This window comes from Schistocerca cancellata, chromosome 6 (genome assembly GCF_023864275.1).
Source record: "Schistocerca cancellata isolate TAMUIC-IGC-003103 chromosome 6, iqSchCanc2.1, whole genome shotgun sequence".
Lineage (NCBI taxonomy): Eukaryota > Metazoa > Arthropoda > Insecta > Orthoptera > Acrididae > Schistocerca > Schistocerca cancellata.
The window spans coordinates 424,787,949-424,807,182 of NC_064631.1; positions in this window are offsets into that span (position 1 = coordinate 424,787,949).

The following is a 19,234-nucleotide window of genomic DNA, read 5'->3' on the forward strand; positions in this document are numbered from 1 at the left end:
GTATTTCTGGAACACACAAGAGAAAGCAATAGCATGCTAGTACCACCCAACCACACACAGAGTTTCTCTGCCTCGTGATGGCTGGGTGTTGTGTGCCGTCCTTAGGTTAGTTAGGTTTAAGTAGTTCTAAGTTCTAGGGGACTGATGACCATAGATGTTAAGTCCCATAGTGCTCAGAGCCATTTGAACCACACACAGAGACAGAGAGTCGGTTTTTTGAGAGCGGACAACAAAAGACAATGACAGGTAAGTATCAAGTGCAAATACAAACACACACAGAGACACAAAATGAGAGACACATAACTTATGTAAAGCATCGTCGTCCACAATCTGTGGTCTTGTCGTTGCTGGCACATTGTGCACATGAGGTGTACTGAGTGCAATGGCCTCCTCATTCAAGACCTCTTTCAAAAGTACTGAAAAAATAATACATTAGATATGCAACACGTAGAAAAAAGAGTAACAAATTTTCTTTCAAATTATATGGACTGGTACTTACACTCGCGCTCGTCATCAGTTATCAACATTGGTTTCTCAACGCCCAACAACCCTTAGTCTCTTGCGTCTGGAGTGGCCATCTGCTGCATTAAAAATACAGCAGTATCCTTATCTGTCAGTAATGGCAACTAGGAGCATGTATCAACAGTTACAACATATAAGATTGTCATTTCATCATCCTCTCCTCCCCCCCCCCCCCACACACACACAGACACACATATAAACTTTCTTTACTTACTTTCAATGTCTGAGATGTGGTACTGACATACCTGTCCAATGTGCACACTTATCACACCCCTCATACTCAGGTGGAATTATATCTAGATGAACAGAAATTGTATTAGAAGAAGTGGTGAATTAAGAGATATTTAAAATTTTAATTTAGCTTATTGATCTGAAACCGTGCAAGCCAGAGGTAACTGTGGGCCAGACTCAGCTCATGCTGTCTGAAATATTCAAAAGCTGACAGATTCATACTACTGTGTCCTAAGCAAAATTATATGTAGTTTGTGGAACTGGAAGCTCCTTAGTACGACCTGATGGAAGAGTCTAAAGGAGCACGGAAGGGAAGAAGGAAAATTGTGCATGATAAAGTTACATAGTGAGACAGTTAGAAGGTAGGTGAAATTCTGACAGATCTTATTCTGAGACTGTCTACAATGGAGCAACGATGTAAGCTATTATAACGTTAAAAGCATCAACCGTTCTTAAAGAGAATGGTGTGACGTCACTGACGCCTAGGACGGACAGCAGTACAGGTGACATGCAATTGCTAAGAGAATGCAGCTGGCAGTTGGAGCGGTCGAACATACAGCGAATGTCAGCTCCACAGTTATGGTATAACAAGCTTTGTTTTTGTGCATATTAAGTCAATAACGTCTCAGAGGGTAAACTCACCTAGGAAATGAATTTGTTTGGTACTGTCAACGTATATTTGGATTTGTGACAATGATTGGAGACTTAGACTATGTTTGACAATGTGCTACATTTACGCCAGGCGCGGTGCCATCCTTCAGTTCATGTCAGTAAGTTGCGTACTTGGACTACTCCCGTCTGTACTGCCTCAGTGTTGTGATTTTATGGCCACTGATGAGCACATGGTTGTGACAGAGAGATTAATTTATAATTTTGATTTTGGGAGAACATTGGATTAGTAAGTGCCAGCAATTCGTATTCTATCCTGGTGTGGTGGTAACAACTCCCACGCGGCAGGTACCAGAAGTAGTATACTGAGAAGAGTAGTGGAATTATGGCAGTGTAGCTGTGGAAATTTGTGTGTGAGTTACTTTTTCTTCAGTATGGTTGGATCAAGAGTAAGAAGTTATGGTCAAGGGGGGTTCGTAAATTCTAATCAAAGCGTTTGCAACTTCGTGTAGTTGCTGTAATCAATGTACACCTATAAATTTGGATGACACATGGTTTCAAAAATATATTTGGCTTTTATGAAATTTGTCTATTATTTCTTTACAATGTAACAAGTTCTACCAAAGAGTTGTTGTCATAGTTTAATTCGTTGTCGGCATTCATATCATATAGCGTAAAATACTGGCAACTGCACTGCAGGTAAGATCAGGGGTAAGTTTACCAAGTCAAAGATGTGCTGCTGGACTTCAGAGATGTACAGCCACAAGGTAAGTCTGCTATTCACTAGCACCACACATCCCTGTTAGACTTTTAATTTTTGGTAAAGGCAGTTTGTTTAGGATACATTGTTGTTTTGGATTTGGACATCAGTTGTTTTATCTTTATTGTCAACCACTGAGCTTTGTTTCATTTCACATTAAAATCCCGAGAATTAACTTAAAATATGAGAGGAAATAGTAGAAAATGTTTCAAAATGTTACATCGTTTTGTGCGAAAATGATATGGGCTGTTGTGAAAAAAATAATAAGCCAGGATAGAGTGCTGTCAGAAACTACCATGGAACGATGCAATAACCAAATAATCGAGTGGGTAATGTGGAGAAGATCCTCCAGGACTAACCTTTGAGTAAGAAACACAACATTGAGCAGTAGCAGCTGTCGGTGAAAAGTCATACTGCTTGCTAGAGGATTTCAGATTTTAACTGAAAATAAGTGGGATACTGAGTCTTTCATCGGTAATAACAAAACTCATATTATCTGTACTACAAGTCAGTGGTATAGTAGATGTCCAGCTGCACTTAACCATCATCACTTACTGTTGTATTTCTTATGCTGTAATCGTAATACTCGACAAGGAAAAGATCCATGCTTCAATAATATTGTAGAAGAGCGTTAGTAATACGTGAACTGTGACTTAATAAACAATAGTAATTCTTGCTAATCATATGCAAGATATTTACATTTTATAAAATATATTAAGACATATTAACTTTCCAGGATTGTTTTGCAAGAATACTGAAGCCACTTTGTAGTCTTATTTAAGTATTAATAAAAGGATGTCTTATAGGTGTTACCATACACATAAAAAAGGGATTTATTGATTCTAGTGCTTGAGTCTGCATAGAAAGATATTGTAGACTTTATTTTAGAAATTCAAACATATACACACAATCCCTTACGATACCTGGACCTTTGTACTATGTATGTAAGTTGTGTGAGACTGCATATGAATATGTAATTAAAACATGTACTGAAAAAAATAATATAAATCTGATACATGCAGGAAATTTACTCACTGTTTACATACATAATCATTGAGTACTTACGAAATATATTATAATATATATTGGTATTAAAGTCAACACTGTACATAGAGTTTTTGGCACTGTCTGGTCAGGGAGTACTGAAGTGCTAGTATATTCTATGAATTAAATATTACATTGTGGGACAACATACAGAATTTTGACCACTGCAGTGATTCATTTTAGAGGTACATCAGTATTTGTATTATCGAATTTTGTCAGCAGTATCACTGGAGACAAATTACTTGTACAAATCCTATCCATATTATTCCGCAGCAGTACATGAAGTGGCGACTCTGTCACAATGAATTTAACCTTTTGACTGCGGCTGACTGCTACAGCAGTCCGAGCGCCCCGTGCCCTGGGTGCAGCTGACTGCCACAGCATTTCAGCGCTGCCGCGCCCCAGGTACTGCCAACTGCTGTAGAAGTTTTGAGACGTTCGCTCGCCTATTGTTTAGCTGTGCTTGATGAAGACGTTTGTTTATTTGCAAAGCTACTGAATGACTCTCGCCACACCTTCATCGTTTGCTCCAACCACAACACATGGCTTTTCAATATGTGGAACACGACTAAATAAGTCGATATCAGCGCTTTTGGTGGATTCTTACAGCACTTGTCCGAGTAATTTGCTTTAGACACAACAGATGATGCTACTGTCATTTCTGTCGAACTGTAGTTTCGTGCCTTTCTGCGAGACTCTATTCTTGGTTCAGACATCAGTTCGCCTATTATTCGTTTGTGTTTGCATAGTGAATTTACGTATTGTGATAGCTTGTAAAAAGCTCCTCACCTCCAAAGAGATAATACAGATGTTGATGGAGAGTGACTCTGAAGAATCACTGTGCTCGTCATTAGACTGCGAGTCAGATGAAGAAGATTCTCTTATGAATCGTTTACAATCTGCGGACGTTGTTGATTCTCATTAGTCTCCATTTGTAATTACTAATGCAAAGCCTACAACATCGAGAGGAAGTCCGCAGCTGGGTACTTCTATTCAATGCTCATCATCTTCAAATGAAGACTCGCAGCGACCTACAAGGACGACAAAAAACAAATGGAGATGTGAAAACATAAATCAAAAGAAGCATCAGTTCTGCGAATTCTCATCAGGAACGAAAGCTCCTGTAAATGAAAATGAGAACTGCCTCTGTTACTTTAGACTTCTTGTAAATATAGACATTATTGAAATGATTTGCTAGGAGACAAATAAGTATTATACGTATCGATCAGCCAATTGCAAACCAAAGACAAAGTCTAGAATATACAAATGAAGTAACACAAATGTGTCAGATATGTATATTTTTATAGCGCCTTCCTTTCTGATGGCTAGAGTGAAAAAGTTGAAACACATTGGTCGACAGATCCTTTGCTGGAAACAATTTTTTTCCAAAGTAATCCGCAGAGACTGATATTTTTTGCTTTGAATTTACTGCATTTCCATGACAATACTTTGCCCTAAATGGGAATTACTTGTCGAAAATCCGGCCTATTGTAGAACATTTTCGAAAAATGTTCAAGGAACCTTTCTATCCTCAAGAGAAACTCTGTATAGACGAATCTCTGATGCTGTTCAAAGGCCGTCTGAAACTACAGCAATATATTCCAGCAAAGAGGAGTAGGTTTGGAATTAAATTTTTTGTAATTTGCGATTGCAGGACAAATTATGTACTAGGTTTTATCGTTTACGTTGGCGCACAGACAGACATTGATAGTCATGGTATGGGAGTGTCTGGAAATACAGTAGCCACGTTAGTCCAACCTTACCTGGAGGAATGACAAATGCTTTTTGTCGACAACTGGTATACCAGCCCAGATCTGTTTTGTTGGTTGTATGATAGAGCGACAAACGCATGTGGTACAGGTAGGCGAACGCGGAAGGAAATGCCAGTAATGGAGGAGAAACTGAAGAAGGGAGAAATAACTTTCCGATCTTCAGAATCAGGAAAGCTAATCGCTCTGAAGTGGCAGGAAAATGCTGGATGCTATCACCATACCACAAAGCTGAAATGCATCTGACTTCAAAAAGAGATCGGAAGAGTGGTGATCTGAAAATGAAACAGAATGTGGTAACAGATTACAATAAATCAATGGGACTATTCGATCGAAGCAACATGCTAACAGAAACAGTGGAAAGCGCACGAAAGTCTTGTAAGTGGTACAGGAAATTGTTTTTCCATATTTAGGACATAGTGATGTTCAATGCCTTTTGCTTATACTGGAAATATGGGAGGAATATGAAGTATGAAACGTTTCAGCTCAATGTAATTAGAGAAAGTTTTGCAACTTTTTACATCGATCGCAATAGAGCAGGAGGTCTTAAACATCAAGAGTACCCTACAAGACTGAACGTGTGGACACATTTACCAGGTCAGTGCGAAAAGTACAAGATATACATAGTCTGTGCTCAAAATGGTGTTAGGATAGAAAACTAAGTTGTGCTGAAAGGAATGCACTGTAACTCTTTGTGCTTACCCGTGCTTCAAAACTTATCACGAACAATGTCAGCAGTAAAAAACTGTTAAGCCTTGTTTTGAGTGAATGTAGAAGTATATCACTATTGTAAACGTCTTTGTTCGCATATACATTATAATAAAAATGTACCTCACACGGAAATGAATTGTAAATATTGTAAATAAATATCCCCAATTCTCTCAAAGCCAGTCCAAAGACCAGAACAAAACAGAATGTCGAAAAACAGCGTGCGCGTTGGAAGCATTGCATGTGGCGAGCGCGCCAGAAGCATTCACCACTCAGCGCACGGTGAGAGATGCGAAATGACTAGTTGAATATTTGCGGCTTTAAAAAGTGCATTAATTCTGTTGGTGATTCTACCAAGGTAGACTGCTGGTATGTATCTAATTTTCTGTGTCGGTGATGTTTCTCGAGTTAGGCACATCTCGCTATGTGTTGTGTTCTGCTTAGGTATTTTACATTTATAATATAATTTGTGATTATGATGGGGTCGAAATCATCTGTATAGGCTATATAACGAGATGTGTTGAGTTCTTTTGAATTTCTGGCTTTTCTAATGGGAGGTTATTTAATCTATTAATCACTGAATGGAAAAATGCTATTTTATTAGCCATTTGGTGACAGGAATTGGCATTTATAATACATTGTCAGAAGTAGTATTTTTTCCATAGATATCACATGTGTGGCGATTATTATTTTTGCTAGTTGTTAGGTCTAGATAATTAATAGTATTGTGTTTCTCAGTTTCCAAAGTGAATTTAATTTTAGGGTGTAGTTGGTTAAGTTTTTGGTGAATATTTTTGATATCTGCTTGGCTGCCATCTACCAGTATGAGGGTATCATCTACATACTTTAAATGTAAACAGTTTGGTTGAGAGTAATGAAGCACATGAGGTGCGACTACCAGTCTTGTACATAGCAGTGAAAGGGTTAAATGCCAACATGAACTGAAGTTTTAATTTTCAGTTCTCAGTGAAAGGCATTCGGTGCAGGTTAGGTAATTTATTGAAGTAGTAAACACTAAAAAATGTGAAGAGCTCCGGACCATCAGTCTAATTTCTCATGCAGCAAAAGTCTTGCTGAGAGTGTTGAATAGAAGGCTATATGGCAAGCTGGATAGAGGGATTGCAGAGGAGCAGTTCGGATTTAGAAGAGGAAAAGGCACAAGAGATGCTATTGGCCTATTAAGAACTATAGGGAAAAGATAAATGGAAAAAGGTAGAGAAATCTTTGCTGTTTTTATAGATTTAGAAAAGGCTTTTGACAGAGTTCAGTGGAACAAGCTGATGGATATTTTGAAGAGGAAAGGAGTAGATCAGAAAGAGAGGCGACTGATACAGAATCTATATTTACACCAGAAAGTAAGGATAAGGATTGGAAATGAAATGTCAGAAGGAGGTAGCATTGGACGAGGTGTTAGACAAGGTTGTTGCCTTTCCCCACTGTTGTTTAATGTATACCTTGAAGAGATTATTGCCAAAGGCTTAGATGGGAAAAGAGGAATATGTATTGGTCGAAAGAGAATAGAATGTGTAACATTTGCTGATGACATGGTATTAGTGGCAGAAAGTGAACAGACAGTGAATAACCTGCTGAAAGATATGAATGAAGCTTGTGTGGAACATGGGATGCAAATAAACACAGCAAAAACAAAGAGTATGGTCATTAGTACAAGATGCAGACTGTCCAATATTAAAATAGGATAATCTACAATTAGCCAAGTAAGTGCATTTAAATATCTTGGAAGCACAATAACTGAAGGCTCGAGATGTCACCAGGAGGTGAAAACTCGAATTGCCATAGCGAAGGAGGCATTCAACAGAAATAGGAGACTCTCATGTGGCAAATTAGATACAGGACTAAGGAAAAGGCTTGTCAAATGTTTTGTCTGGAGTGTGGCACTAAATGAGGCAGAAACATGAACGCTGAGACGAGACGATGGAAAAAAGGTTAGAAGCATTTGAGATGTGGATGTAGAGGAGAATGGAGAGAATATGCTGGATGGAAAGAGTGAGTATTGAGATAGTATTGGAAAGGGTTGGTGAGAGGAGATGTCTGCTGAAGGTTGTAAGAGAAATGAAAAAGAACTGGTTGGGACATTCATTGAGAAGGGAGTACTTACTAGCAAATGCTTTGGAAGGATTGGTTTGTGGGAGAAGACTGAGAGGAAGAAGGAGATACAAGATGATACATGATAAAGGGAAGAGGAAATTATGCAGACCTGAAGAGGATGGCAGAAGACTGGCCAGCCTGGAGAACTGCCATGTGAACACCTGCCTTTCGGCAGAACACTGATGATGATGAGTAAACATATTTCCATGATATCATTTCGTGAGTTATCTAAGAATAAGTGCATACAATAGAATGAATTGCTTGCCCAGTATTATATATATATATATATATATATATATATATATATATATATATATATATATATATCAAAACGGATATCAATTGCGTTTTTTTTTAAATAGGAACCCCCATTTTTTATTACATATTCGTGTAATACGTAAAGAAATATGAATGTTTTAGTTGGACCACTTTTTTCGCTTTGTGATAGATGGCGCTGTAGTAGTCACAAACGTATAAGTATTTGATATCACGTAACATTCCGCCAGTGCGGACGGTATTTGCTTCGTGATACATTACCTGTGTTTCAATGGACCGTTTACCAATTGCGGAAAAGGTCGATATCGTGTTGATGTATGGCTATTGTGATCAAAATGCCCAACGGACGTGTGCTGCTCGGTATCCTGGACGACATCATCCAAGTGTCAGACCGTTCGCCGGACAGTTACGTTACTTAAGGAAACATGAACTTTTGAGCCACATGTGAAACGTCAACCACGACCTGCAACAAATGATGACGTCCAAGTAGGTGTTTTAGCTGCTGTCGCGGCTAATCCGCACATCAGTAGCAGACAAATTGCGCGAGAATCGTGAATCTCAAAAACGACGGTGCTGAGAATGCTACATCAACATCGATTGCACCTGTACCATATTTCTGTGCACCAGGAATTGCGTGGCGACGACTTTGAACGTCGTGTACAGTTCTGCCACTGGGCACAAGAGAAATTACGGGTTGATGACAGATTTTTTGCACCCGTTCTGTTCAGCGACGAAGCGTCATTCACCAACAGCGGTAACGTAAACCTACATAATATGCACTATTGGGCAACGGAAAATCCATGATGACTGCGACAAGTGGAACATCAGTGAACTTGGTGGGTTATTGTATGGTTCGGCATTATGGGAGGAAGGATAACTGGCCCCCATTTTATCGATGGAAATTTAAATGATGCAATGTATTCTGATTTCCTACATAATGTTCTACCGATGTTACTACAAGATGTTTCACTGCATGACAGAATGGTGATGTACTTCCAACATGATGGATGACAGCACATAGCTCGCGTGCGGTTGAAGCGGTATTGAATAGCATATTTCATGACAGGTGGATTGGTCGTCGAAGCACCATACCATGGCCCGCACGTTCACCGGATCTGACGTCCCCGGATTTCTTTCTGTGGGGAAGTTGAAGGATATTTGCCATCGTGATCCACCGACAACGTCTGACAACATGTGTCAGCACCTTGTCAACGTATGTGCAAACATTACGGACGGCGAACTACTTGCTGTTTAGAGGAATGTTGTTACACGTATTGTCAAATGCATTGAGGTTGACGGACATCATTTTGAGCATTTATTGCATTAATGTTGTATTTACAGGTAATCATGCTGTATTAGCATACGTTCTCATAAATGATAAGTTCACAATGGTACATGTATCACACTGGAACAACCGAAATAAAATGTTCAAACGTAACTATGTTCTGTGTTTTAATTTAAAAAACCTACCTGTTACCAACTGTTCGTCTAAAATTGTGAGCCATATGTTTGTGACTAATACAGCGCCATCTATCACAAAGCGAAAAAAGTGGTCCAACTAAAACATTCATATTTCTTTACGTACTACACAAATATGTAATAAAAATGGGGGTTCCTATTTTAAAAAATGCAGTTGATATCCGTTGCCCTATGGCAGCGCCATCTATTGGGCCAACCATAGCGCCATCTGGTTTTCCCCTTCAAGCTAGACAAGTTTCGTTCTTTGTAGTTTTTTTCGTTTGACGCTTATTTTGCTAGATATTTGGCCCCATTATGATCAATGGACCATCCTATATATATATAGTGCTTGATTTCTGATGATACACACCGATACCTCTGATGGGAAAAAATCGTAACATTTGATTTGGAGATGGGATACTATAGAAATTTAGGAGAGAAATGTGTTGAAAGACTTGCAGCTCTCTTTCAGTTGAATGAGCAAAGTGCAAATAAAGCATTTCATGAGAATATTTTTGACAATTGTGAGAACTTTGATGGTAATTGTGAATACAAAGCAAAGTAGTTCACAAATTAGTTTCTATTGACAAGTGCCACCAAGAGAATTCCATTGTCATCTAGTGAATGTTAATATGATCACTACTAGCGGCAGAGCCTCTCTGTTAGCAAAAACTGTCCCTTCGCTACTTTTTCATAAGTGGAATAGTCGATCGCCATTTCGTTTCGACCCTTCAAATCACTGAAATCTTCACTGCTTTATGGATGGCACTCTGCTATGGACACCAACAGTAAGGACAGAGAAAGAAGGGGACATGCAACGAAATCTTTTCTAAGGTTTTGACAGTTATATAAACTGTAAATTAAAATATTTAAGATTTTTCCTTATTTAGCGTCTTATAGTTCGAATTTAAGTGTATTCACCTTTCTGTAATTTTTTTTTTTTTTTGTGTTTAGTCAACTGAGAAATTGTGTTTGACTTAATTAATAAAACATGTAATAAAAGATTGTTGGTACACATGAGAACATTCTTATTAGTACAAATGTTGTATATCCCTTTTAAAAATGCTCAGATTAGCATTAAAATTAAGTATTAAGGAATCAAATTTCAAAAATCTCCCGTCTAAGTTCACACTAAGGGAAACTATTTTTTTACAAATTCCTGATTGGAAATGGAGGAAAAAACTTCCTATGTACTTGTGTCTGGCGAATGAAAGTTCCTCTGACCATGTGGCATGAGTTCTTTGTATGTTGGTATGTTGCAGGCTGTGTGATTGATTCAGTGTACTGTAAGCAGAAGATTGGTCTGGTGTTCTTGTCAGGGACAAGCTGAGATGGTGTTTGTGTAAGGCCAAGATGATGGAAAGAGAAGAGTAGCAGGACCCAATCCTCCAAAACTGGTGTACACACAGTCCATCGCCTCCTTGCATGTTCATCTGTCTGAAAGGACCCATGATCACACAGATGCCCAAAAAGAATTTGAAATGTTGTGTGATGTTGTTGGTGTCTGTGAGGGAACTTGTTTTGGTATAGGCTCTCGACTGTTTCCATCCGCTTTGCTGTACACAAACACCATCTCAGGTTGTTCCCAACATGAATACTGGACCATTCTGCTGCTTACAGGTACACTTCATCAATCAAACAGTCTACAACACACAAGAAACAGCATATGTTCACAGGAACTTTCTACTGTGGCAAACAGTGTTCTTAGGACCTTTTATCCTCCATTTCCAGTTAGGAATCCATCACCGCAATTTATGGGTTTTATTAATTTTCAACTTCTTTTAGTCTCTGAAAATGTCAATAGCTATGTATAAGGAAGTAGAGAAGATAGCATGTAGTGTGTCTACTATCTACCTTCTACAGAGGCATCTCAATGTGAACGAGACTACAATCCAGAGGAGGCATAACCATAAAGATTTGAGCAGTAAACAGTCTATTTCTCCAAGTACCATGCTGTATAGAATCTCTACTGCATGATGTTTGTTGAAGATCTTCATATACTTTAGAAGAAAAGGAAAGAGTGTTTAACCTTATAAGTAATTGAATAATATTAATTTTGGTGGGTTACTTTTCTGTGTAGATGTTAGGTAGAGGAAATCACAAACATTGAAAGTTGATAATAGACAACCAATATATACAGTGTTAATTTACCAAAATCAAAGAGACCTAAAGGCTTTTTCAGCACAAATATAGCTGGACAAGAGGAACTTTGAAAGGTGAGGCAGAAATTAAGAAAAATAATGTGGAGGAAATAAGGAAGCATAGTGAGGAATTACAAATGTATTTAAAACCAGAAATGAGGAACTGGGGCAAGAATTAGGGTAACTGGAAGGTTTTAACAACTTTTTATTTTTAATCAATGATGCAATCACCCTCACCGTCAACAACGTTTTGCCACTAGTTTACAAATTTTCAGTGCCAGATCGATAAAATCAATTGGTTTTGGAACAAAATATCTCGAGATAACATTTCTGATATCATTCACATTGTTACATTTTTTGCCACATACAAAAATTTGCAGCGAGTAGACTAAAAGAAAATCCAGTGGCGCAATACTGGGCGAGTATGGTGTGTGAGGCAATATCTCCCACCCATACTCATTAATTTCGCCAGGGTTCGTCGTTCACAGTGAAGTCTTGCATTATCATGTTGTAAAATATCACCTTGTCTGTTGACAATCACTAGCCACTTTTCAATTAAAGATTGATTTACTCGATCTAGTTGTTCATGGTATAGTTTCCCCAGGTTTCAGTACTTCAAAATGAATGACCCCAAGAATAAGTTTTCTCCAGTGATTAAGGGCTCAAAAATCGCTTCTCCACTGTACTGATGAAGGAATAAGTTGCACGTGGTGTATAATTAGCTTCAGCCTGCCCGGTTGGCCGTGCGGTCTAACATACGGCTTTCCGGGCGGGAAGGAGCGCCGGCGCCCGGCATGAATCAACCCGGCGGATTTGTGTCGAGATCTAATGAGCCGGCCAGTCTGTGGATGGTTTTTACGCGGTTTTCCATCTGTCTCGGCGAATGCAGGCTGGTTCCCCTTATTCCGCCTCAGTTACACTGTGTCGGTGATTGCTGCGCAAACAAGTTCTCCATGTACGCGTACACCACCATTACTCTACCACGCAAATATAGGGTATACACTCGTCTGGTATGAGACGTTCCCTGGGGATCCACCGGGGGTCGAACCGCACAATAACCCTGGGTTTGGTGTGGGGCAGCGGAGGGGTGATGTGGGGTCATTGTGGGGTTGCAGACCACTGCATGTGCAGTGGGGACAGAGCCTCTCCATCGTTTCTAGGTCCCAGGTTAACATAACATAACATAACATGATTAGCTTTGTTTGTCTTTACCAACATGTTGAAAATGTTCTTGGATTGTCGACCAATATTGGTTAACACTGCATGACAGTTCTTTGATTGTTTGGAATGGATTTGCTTCCAATCGCTTGTTAAGATATCACAGTCCAATATTCTTGGTCTACTAAATTGAAACGAGTCGTAATGATTAAAATTACCAGATTTGATTTTAGAAGACCACCTTTGACATTTTCAAACTTCCAAAGCACATGGATAAACATAGAACATATTTTTGTAGCAACTGTTACATTATTACCCTTGTGAAACTCAAAAACAATATGATGCCAGAAAAGTGCTTCTTCTGAAATTTGGCCAAGCATTTCGTTATAAAATGGAAAAAAATTAAGATTTAATTTTCTACTAGTAAACAAGTCACTGTTACCTTAAACTTTCTATTGCACTACTATGAATTACAAAATAAGGTAATAAATGACAGACGAGAAGTAGGAAGGTTACTGTGTGCACTACCTACAGTCCTTGGTGAAATAGAGAAAGGAGCAGAACTACAGGAAGAGATAGAGATAAATGCATAAGGTAATGGTAGTACAGAAACGGATGGGGAGAAGCATGTTATGAGCAAATGTTCATAATCGTCTACTTTAACCAAGGAAGAAAATAATTAACTAGAAAAGGGGTTGATAAGGAATACAGTTATGTCCAGCGATAAGCCCAGTGTAGAATATGGATATGAAGGGATATGAATGTAAGAGAAAGATGAAATACCATGTACCATTTTTCAAGTCATCTTATCCTCTTGCATTAAGTACACATGAAGCAGTCAGAAGCGAAACGATCAAGGGATTGAAGAGGTTTGCATCTTATAAAGAAACAGAAGAGGAATCTTAATCTGTTATTATTATTATTATTATTATTATTATTCAGTTGATCAAGTCTATGATAAATAAAGGGGCCAAGTTGTCCCTCGGACAACAAAAGATAGAAAAATAATTATGACATCGGAAATACAAGAAAAAGAAAAGAATTTCTAGAAAAAGGAAAGGAGGGTTTTAAGTAAGGTTTGGTTAAAGTGAACAAAATGACAGAAGGCGAAAAAGAGTTTGAAATGAAAGAAAGAATTATTTGGGCCTACAAGAAAGATCAAGCTTTATTGTGGTTCATTTGTTGAATGCATTTACTGTAGCCATGAGGCACAACGGAAATGCAAGACGCCTGTTTTAGTTACGCAATTATTTCACAATTGTTATGAAGTTTTATCTTGTTGAGGTTTTATCAGAATTTGGTTGAAAATATTCGTCTGCACAAGGAGCAGCTAGTAGTTAGCTGGTATTCTGAGCATTTGTGCATATGGTGAAATTTCATTAAAGTTATTAAATAAAAATGTGAGAAGATAGTTTTAATGACATGTATGGTGTTTTAAGTAAGTATATTAGAAGATTATTTAGTTAGTACATTTTGTAGAGTTATATTAGTTTGAAAGTGTAACTGAAATCAAGGATGATACTCTTGATGTACTATTTTCTTTTTCTCTTCAGCTTTGATCTCCTCTTTTAATATTTTTCCCTTTCTTTATCTCTCTAAAACGAGAAATACCAGCATTAATTTCCTGCTGTGCACCATAAAGGGTCATTGTGATAACCTTTTCTTTTCTGTCTGTGTACCAAATTTATTTTGAAAAGTAAGTGACTGATGTACTAGGTAAAGCGTGTAGGTACAATATTTTATGTATCTAAGAAATAACCTGATTTATAGGCTAATCACCTCAGAGTAGTAGTTGGTTGATAAAGTTTGCCAGAATCAGGAATCTTATTAGAAAGTGGAAGTGGCTAAACTAACTCTCAGAAAAACGGAATGATCATCAGCTAAGCCTTTTATTTTCCTAGTTAGTATTGTGTGTGATCTTTGAGCACACTGGAAAGATTATTTTGCAATTCTCTATGAAGTGTGCTTTGAAAAACTTGCGGGATAATAAAAATGCAAACTCTAACAGTTCAGCATCTAAAGTTACGAAACCCTACAAAACTCTTTTTTTTTTTAAAAAAAAAGATGAAAGTAGTCATCTCATACTACCATTCATGTGTTGATATTTAAGCACCAGTTACATTTAAAATTACTATATAGAAAATACGTTTAAGATCATAATATCTAAGTTACAGTACAAGAGAAAATAAATATTGTATAAAGAAATTTTAGAAACCAGATGCTTTGCAGTAAGTTAAGATGGGGAGGGAGCTCGGTGACAGCTCAAAAGATTTGATGTCATTTAGTGTTACAGTAATAACTTGTTGCCTCAGCACTTGGGTGTATACTGTCATAAAAATGATGTTTTTTCATGAGTCATCTATTTATGTTTATATGTTGATGTTCAAATATGTGTTGCAGACAAAGAGGAACTACTGCTGCTACAAAATCATGTACTCATAACCATATTGAGTGACAAAGACATTACAGCATACAGCAGCTGGCCATTAGAAGATGAACTGAAGGCCATTCTAAATATTATACTAATTGTCAAAAAGTGATGGCAGTGTTGTACATACACTCCTGGAAATGGAAAAAAGAACACATTGACACCGGTGTGTCAGACCCACCATACTTGCTCCGGACACTGCGAGAGGGCTGTACAAGCAATGATCACACGCACGGCACAGCGGACACACCAGGAACCGCGGTGTTGGCCGTCGAATGGCGCTAGCTGCGCAGCATTTGTGCACCGCCGCCGTCAGTGTCAGCCAGTTTGCCGTGGCATACGGAGCTCCATCGCAGTCTTTAACACTGGTAGCATGCCGCGACAGTGTGGACGTGAACCATATGTGCAGTTGACAGACTTTGAGCGAGGGCGTATAGTGGGCATGCGGGAGGCCGGGTGGACGTACTACCGAATTGCTCAACACGTGGGGCGTGAGGTCTCCACAGTACATCGATGTTGTCGCCAGTGGTCGGCGGAAGGTGCACGTGCCCGTCGACCTGGGACCGGACCGCAGCGACGCACGGATGCACGCCAAGACCGTAGGATCCTACGCAGTGCCGTAGGGGACCGCACCGCCACTTCCCAGCAAATTAGGGACACTGTTGCTCCTGGGGTATCGGCGAGGACCATTCGCAACCGTCTCCATGAAGCTGGGCTACGGTCCCGCACACCGTTAGGCCGTCTTCCGCTCACGCCCCAACATCGTGCAGCCCGCCTCCAGTGGTGTCGCGACAGGCGTGAATGGAGGGACGAATGGAGACGTGTCATCTTCAGCGATGAGAGTCGCTTCTGCCTTGGTGCCAATGATGGTCGTATGCGTGTTTGGCGCCGTGCAGGTGAGCGCCACAATCAGGACTGCATACGACCGAGGCACACAGGGCCAACACCCGGCATCATGGTGCTCACTGGTGATCGTCGAGGGGACACTGAATAGTGCACGGTACATCCAAACCGTCATCGAACCCATCGTTCTACCATTCCTAGACCGGCAAGGGAACTTGCTGTTCCAACAGGACAATGCACGTCCGCATGTATCCCGTGCCACCCAACGTGCTCTAGAAGGTGTAAGTCAACTACCCTGGCCAGCAAGATCTCCGGATCTGTCCCCCATTGAGCATGTTTGGGACTGGATGAAGCGTCGTCTCACGCGGTCTGCACGTCCAGCACGAACGCTGGTCCAACTGAGGCGCCAGGTGGAAATGGCATGGCAAGCCGTTCCACAGGACTACATCCAGCATCTCTACGATCGTCTCCATGGGAGAATAGCAGCCTGCATTGCTGCGAAAGGTGGATATACACTGTACTAGTGCCGACATTGTGCATGCTCTGTTGCCTGTGTCTATGTGCCTGTGGTTCTGTCAGTGTGATCATGTGATGTATCTGACCCCAGGAATGTGTCAATAAAGTTTCCCCTTCCTGGGACAATGAATTCACGGTGTTCTTATTTCAATTTCCAGGAGTGCATGTTTGCTTTAATGGTTCCAAAAAGGTTCAAGGTGGGTCTAATGGGCATGCAGTTGAGCTTGGGAACTTGTGGAGCTAGACTAGTTTCTGATGATGTGCATCTGGGAATCCAGACATGAGTAGGAGCTAATTTACAAGTGTTGTAAGTTGGCAATAGAGCTTTTGCTTACCGGGAAATATTGTGGCTTCTCAAGGTTTCTACAGGTAAAATACAGGAAGGCAGGTTCCGATTATCATTGACAGAACTGGTAATAAATGCATGATAGCATCGTTATTGGGGAGATATTGAGAAATAAGGGAGTCGAGAGTGAGCATGTATGAAGTTAGGTTATTGCAGTATTGTGGAGATAGATCTTATCTTAACCAAGGAATTATTATTGGTAGTTTGGTATGAGAATTCGTTGAGATTGGATTGTGATCTGAATTGTTCCTTATCCTGTGGCTAGTGGTCCCATCCCGTGCTCTTTAAGGTAATTGAGTGCTTCCTTTATGTATAAGAAATGCTTAATAGTAATTTTCATAAAAGGAGAGTGATAAATAATAAGAAAATATCTAATATCACATCTTTCACTCGGCAGTTAACTTGCTCTTTTCTTGAAGTTGCCAAATTTGTACGACAAAAGAAAGAAGGCACGAAATTTGTATCGATACTTTGGTAAACTGTAAGTAAAAGAATGTTTGTTATCACAAGGTTTCCCCCAAATATTAAGCATTTTAACCATAAATAAGCGGGATACTGAGGCTTTCATGGGTAATAACGAAACGTAATTATATGTACTACAAGTCAGTGATATAGTAAATTTCCAACTGCCTTTTAAAGAACCATAAATCACTTATTGTTGCATTTTATATGCTGTAAAAGGAAAATAGTGTTAGTAATACGTGAATTACGATTTACTAAACAATAATAAAGCTAGTGAATCATATGGAAGCTATTTACAAGTCAAAAATATATTAAGATGTATTAACTTCTTAGCAATGTTTGCAGGACTACTGAAGTCACTTTATAATTTTATTTAAGTATTAACAAAAGGATACCTTATAGGTGTTCCTGTATCTATAAAAAGGCAGTTATTGGTTCTAGTGCTTGAGTCTGTATAGAAAGATACTGTAGAATTTGTTTTTGAAATTCAAACACATACTCCCTCTTACAACACCTGGATCTTTGTACTATGTATGTGAAATTGTGTAAGAATGCACATACATATATGGGTGGAAACTGTACTGGAAAGGGATAATATAAACCCAATACATGCAGAGCATCTACTCACCATTTACATACATAATCATAGATTGCTTACAAAACATTTCCTGACAAGTAATACACTCAGTTGTTGTTGTTGTTGTTGTTGTTGTTGTGGTCTTCAGTCCAGAGACTGGTTTGATGCAGTTCTCCCTGCTACTCTATCCTGTGTAAGTTTCTTCATCCCCCAGTACCTACTGCAACCTACATCCTTCTGAATCTGCTTAGTGTACTCTTTCTTGGTCTCAATCTACGATTTTTAGCCTCCACGCTGCCCTCCAATACTAAATTGGTGATCCTTTGATCTCTCAGAACATGTCCTACCAACCGATCCCTTCTTCTAGTCAAGTTGCTCCACAAATTTCTCTTCTCCCCAATTATATTCAATACCTCCTCATTAGTTATGTGATCTACCCATCTAATCTTCAGCATTCTTCTGTAGCGCCACATTTCGAAAGCTTCTATTCTCTTCTTGTCCAAACTATTTATCGCCCATGTTTTACTTCCATACATGACTACACTCCATTCAAATACTTTCAGAAACGACTTCCTGACACTTTATCTATACTGGATGTTAACAAATTTCCCTTCTTAGAAACGTTTTCGTTGCATTGCCAGTCTACATTTTATACCCTCTCTACTTCGACCATCATCAGTTATTTTGCTCTGCAAATAACAAAACTTATTTACTACTTTAAATGTCTCATTACCTAATCTAATTCCTGCAACATCACCCAGCTTAATTCGGCTACATTCCATTACCCTCTTTTTGCTTTTGTTGATGTTCATCTTGTATCCTCCTTTCAAGACACTGTCTATTCCGTACAACTGCTCTTCCAAGTCCTTTGCTGTCTCTGACTGAATTACAATGTCATTGACAAAGCTCTAAGTATTTCTTCTCCATGGATTTTAGTACCTATTCCGAATTTTTCTTTTGTTTCCTTCACTGCTTGCTCAATATACAGATTGAATAACATCAGGGAGAGGCTACAACCCTGTCTCACTCCCTTCCCAACCACTGCTTCCTTGTTGTGCCCCTCGACTCTTATAACTGCCATCTGGTTTCTGTACAAACTGTAAATAGCCTTTCGCTCCCTGTATTTTACCCCTGCCACCTTCAGAATTTGATAGAGAGTACTCCAGTCAACATTGTCAAAAGCTTTCTCTAAGTCTACAAATGCCAGAAATTTTGGTTTGCCTTTCCTTAATCTATATTCTAAGATGAGTCATAGGTTCAGTATTGCCTCATGTGTTCCA